The 5,244-nt window shown below is 37.2% G+C and overlaps 1 pseudogene; it reads right to left on the bottom strand.

The window, feature by feature from the left end:
• Positions 1 to 1,173: 1,173 nt before the first annotated feature.
• LOC114908080 lies at positions 1,174 to 1,911 on the bottom strand (annotated as a pseudogene).
• Positions 1,912 to 5,244: the final 3,333 nt, after the last annotated feature.

The following is a 5,244-nucleotide window of genomic DNA, read 5'->3' on the forward strand; positions in this document are numbered from 1 at the left end:
AGCTACTCACCTATAGTCAACATGAATTATTTGCCTTAAATATAACTTTTCTGAAAGACACATATTATTTTAGATTTCTGTCACCACACTGTCTTGGTGACATCATATGCAAACCATATAGGAATATTTTTTAACTGGATGCCAAATGTCTGGGATTTTAGGTCTGGCTGTAAAGATGGTATAAACAAATGAGTTCCTGATGTTTCTTATTAGAGGATGCCAAGAATCAATACATTGCTCAATAATCTAGAACAAGAGTCAATCATTCTGAATTGACTTGCAAGCCTCGACAGTCTCAATCGATAGGGAGCTGTAGGTTTATGAGAATATCCAGCACCTACTCTGAGAACTTTTTATAATCCCTTTGCTGTTAGATAGAAAACTGAATTCCTGCCTTGGTACTGGAGGGTTCCAAGACTGTCCAGAACACAAGATGTGCAGCCTAAGACTCATGCTAACTATTTTTTAATTGAAAGTTAACCTCTCAGGAAAATTAACTGCAGAGCCATTCTTCTTGATGTAAAAAACTACATTCTAGTTCATCATCTGGCATTAACTTGTTTTCAGCAGCACCTATTGAAAACTAAGCACCCAATGTGAAGGCAACACATAGACCTAGTTCACTTTAAATTAAAATGTAGAATCACTTGGGATATCTCGACTCACAAGCACAGCACAGAGACAACCTAATAACAAAGTACAAATTAACTGGTTACAACTTGATGTCACTTTTGAAGAAAGAATTGTACATATGTGAAACAAATACTGCTGGTCAAAGTTTGTGCGTTTATTTATTATTTATTGAATTCCTGCAGTGAGCTGATTAGCCAAGGGCAATCTTGCAGCAAGAAAATGATGAGTTGTTAAATAACTCTTCTTTCCTCTTCTGCTCAGCTGTGCTCATTAGCAGATTTGGGATGTACCTCCTGTGGGTGATAGAACCTAATAAACCTTATTCATTCTAAAATTAAAAAAAAAAAAAAGTTGAATGCTTACCACGTACAAGATGACATAAGATCAAAACAACAGAAGACAGAGTTTCTGATAACAAACAGTAGGATTTCACAGTTCCATAGAGACTCTGCATATACTTTTTATTTTTGAGTTTAAATGCATTTTATTTTTAGACAACCTACATAACATGTTTTTTTTTTCCTCAAAAACAATGCCTCTACTCCAAATAAATCAACATCAAAACGAAGAGGTCAGGATGACATCAATCCCATTTGTCTAAGTCCTGGTGTTGTGTAGATGAAAAGCAGCAGCCAGCCAGTTATGACGAGCAAGTGATCCAAACAGCCAAATTTGTTAACATTTTTCCATTTCTAGACCATCCTTAAAGAAAGTCATATATGGCGTCATACTATCCTCACGGTAGTCCAGGAGAGCAGCCATGCCATCCGGATTCATGTTTTCACCAATAAAGAACTGGTAGTTTCTGAAATTATCAAGGATGTGCTTGATTTGTTCTGCAGCCCCTGTCATAAAAGGTTTTCCCCTTTCTGGTCTCTGTTCCTCAAGCTTCCCTTTGATTGACTTCATGTAATCTTTGATGTACTTCTTGTTGGCTTCTTTTGTGAAGCTGGTTTCCTGCAAATGATGGTTCATGACAATATCCACACCACTGATTACTGTGTTTTCGGTACCTTAGCCCTTGGGGCCTTCAGCGGAGGCATTTCCACCGATGAGCGAGTCATCAATGTTACCCTCTGTTCTACGGACCATCTTCCCCTCCACTTCCAGACACAGCCCGTCGTCGACCTTGTAGATGTTGGAGAACATCTCATCATGGCTGATGAGGTCCCGTTAGATGATCATGATGGTGAGCGGAGGGAGACAACGGTGGCACTAGCTTAGTAGGAGCCTGGAACTCAGAGCTAGGGAGGTGCAGCCGGAGCGGCGCTCTGGGGGAGGGGGGACCGGGCAGAAAAAAAGCTGCATATAATTTTATAATGAAAAGAATACTTACAGAAATATCATGTCTCTATTTTTTTTTTAGGAGTTCACAGAAATAACTTATTAGGGACCAGCCCACATTTTTTATATTTCATAAGTTAAAAAAATTACATCACCCATTTCTATACACTTCCAAAGCATGCAACAATTCGAGGTTTTATAATCATTTTTTATAGCACCCATTTAAAAAAATAAAGGCTTATCACAGAGAAGCAAATATGCACTTTAATCAGAACATTCTCAATCATCCTACAGGATAGATACCTTCCATGAAAGTATTCTATAGAATTTCCCTGTCCAATACTGTAGCCACTAAAGATATGTGGCTATTTAAATTTAAACTCTTTGGGGGCCTCCCTGGTGGTGCAGTGGTTAAGAATCCGCCTGCCAATGCAAGGGACATGGGTTCGAGCCCTGGTCCGGGAAGATCCCACATGCCGCAGAGCAACTAAGCCCGTGCGCCACAACTACTGAGCCTGCTCTCTAAAGCCCGCGAGCCTGTACTCCACAACAAGAGAAGCCACTGCAATAAGAAGCCCATACATTGCAACGAAGAATAGCCCCCGCTTGCCACAACTAGAGAAAGCCCGCGTGCAGCGACGAAGGCCCAAAGCAGCCCAAAATAAAATAAATAAAATAAAATACAATAAATTAAATAAATAAATTTAAATTCTTTTTTTATTTGAGGTATAATTGATTTATAATGTTTCAGATGTCCAGCAAAGTGATTCAGTTATGTATATATGTATATTCTTTTTCAGATTATTTTCCATTACAGGTTATTATAAGATATTGAATATAGTTCTCTGTGCTATACAGTAGGTCCTTATTGTTTATTTTATATATAGCAGTGTGTATCAGTTAATCCCAAATTCCTAATTTATCCCCTGCCTTTCCACTTTGGTAACCCTAAGTTTGTTCTCTATGTCTGTAAGTCTATTTCTGTTTTGTAAATAAGTTCATTTGTATCATATTTTAGATTCCACATATAAGTGATATCATATGATATTTGTCTTTCTCTTTCTGACTTACTTCACTTAGTATGATCATCTCTAGGTCCATCCATAAAAATTCAGCTCCTCAGTTACACAAGCCACATTTCAAGCTCAAGAGACACAGTGGCTAGTGGCTACCATATCACAGCACAGAATATTTTACTCATCACAGAGAATTCTGTTGCACTGCACAGTTGTCACCATAATTATCTTTATCCACAAAGAATGATACTGTCTTGACCCAATGTCTTAGCCTTTTTGTACAACTGTAGACTGTAAAGATGTCTGAGAACATGTATTATCAACACATTATTACCTGAGGGAACTAATGCTTGGAAAGTTTTAGGTAACAGAAAGATAACTCGAGGTTTTTCTCTACATTCTGAAGTCCATCTTGCATTGAAATCTTTAGTCTTCCAGTCCCTGCCAGGAGTGTGGTGGCTGATTGAAATCTAGGGCTCAGGTGATCAGATTTTATCTACTATGACAGTGCTGATTGAATCATAATAGGTGCTCGATTCAGGCTTGTGAGCTCAGAGAGAAAAGTGGTTTGATGTATTAATGATGACTTGTAGGCTGAGAGCTGATTTTATACTTGCAAGACATTTTGTGTTAACTAAAAATATTAGCTAGCAACTAAGAAGCACACACATGGTGGTAAGGTGCACAAGCAGAAGTAAAGCAATTTTGAAGTAGGGAACAGTATATCTCACATCCCCCAGACTACCTGAAAATCATTCTTCAGTTTGGGCTCTGTAACTTTAGAAGGATATAGATAGAACTCTACTGATAAAAGGAAGAACTTTAAATTACACTCACACATTTTCCAAGCCCTAGTCCACCTTCTCTCCACCTTTTATAAGAGATATGAGTCCTGGACTAAGAAAAACCTCTTCGGAATGAATCTAAGAAAGAAACTATAAAATAACCTTCCAAGAGAGTCTCTTATGGAGAAAAATAAAATGTCACCTCTCTTGCTGTCGCTTAAAAATATGTTTTCCTGAGAATCAGAAGACACATGGAAGGACTTCTTCAAGCCACATGTGTCTGCAGTAGTCTCTAGAGAGATTTAAGAAATAAAATTTCTCATTCTTAGAATCCTGCCTGTCTATCGCATAAATTCCTATTGCACTCTGCCTCTAGAAAAATACTGTATTATTTTGCTTACCTGAAATTCAGTCTGAGATCGGACTTCCAATTTCTGTTTGGAAGGTTGAATTTTATAAAGGAGATTTCCAAGCTTATCCATCTAAAATCTCTTCGTTGAAAGCTCTAGTTCAGCCACTGTGAAGTTTCACAGAGGTTGAGTCCAGTTTGAGAGTTGTCTGGGAGCCTTACTTCAGCTTCACTTTTCTATAGAATTTTGGCTATACTCCCACGGAAAAAAAGAAAATGTGAATCTAATTTTTCCTTTGTTAGCAATGCTCATAGAATATATTGGTTAAAGCAGAAGTCCTTTTAATGAATTGTGAATTTTTCAATGGTCATCTGTGTGAAGTTTCCCCCTGTTCCCCACTCCCACCCCAGGATAACTGTGAGTATGTAGTGTAAAAATGGAACTTGTTTTTAAAGAATATATTTTGAAGAAGAAATTCTCCAAAAGCCTCAATACAAGGTGGATGATTTGCTTCCTTTGTTATGATCAGAGAGACCACATTTACACAAGAGTAAGAATTTAAATAGAAAAAATAATCTATAAGGAAAAGGATTCAATTTGATTCTTTTTGAAATGTTTACATTATTAAGTGTTTTGGGGGGGTTTTTTTGCTCTAATTTGTGTTTGGTACCACAATTCACATTGGAATCACCCTGGAAATCTTGTTTCAATTAATTTCTTAAGACAATTCACCCATTTAGTGACAAGAATATCTTTGATGACTTAAGTCAAAGTATCAGGTATTAATCCATGTCAATATGGCTGCTGGACAAGGGGTTTCCCTGTACATTTTAAACATATACACTAGTTATGAAACCAGAGCAAGAGTGACACAGGCCTTCTACTAGTCAGACATTTCAGCATGCACAAAATAAATATCTGATGATTTAACTAATGAGAAGCTACTGTATAACACAGGGAACTATACTCAATGCTCTGTGGTGACCTGAATGGGAAGGAAATCCAAAAAAGGAGGGGATATATGTATATGTATAATTGATTCAATTTGCTGCACAGCAGAAACTAACACAACACTGTAAAGCAACTATACTCCAATAAAAATGAATTTTTTAAAAAAAGAATTAGGTAGAACATTTGTCTACATTTATCTACTCATATGTGTCTATTCCCTTCTTT

The sequence above is a fragment of the Monodon monoceros genome, unplaced genomic scaffold (assembly GCF_005190385.1).
Source record: "Monodon monoceros isolate NGI ecotype Baffin Bay Population unplaced genomic scaffold, NGI_Narwhal_1 Super_Scaffold_3, whole genome shotgun sequence".
Lineage (NCBI taxonomy): Eukaryota > Metazoa > Chordata > Mammalia > Artiodactyla > Monodontidae > Monodon > Monodon monoceros.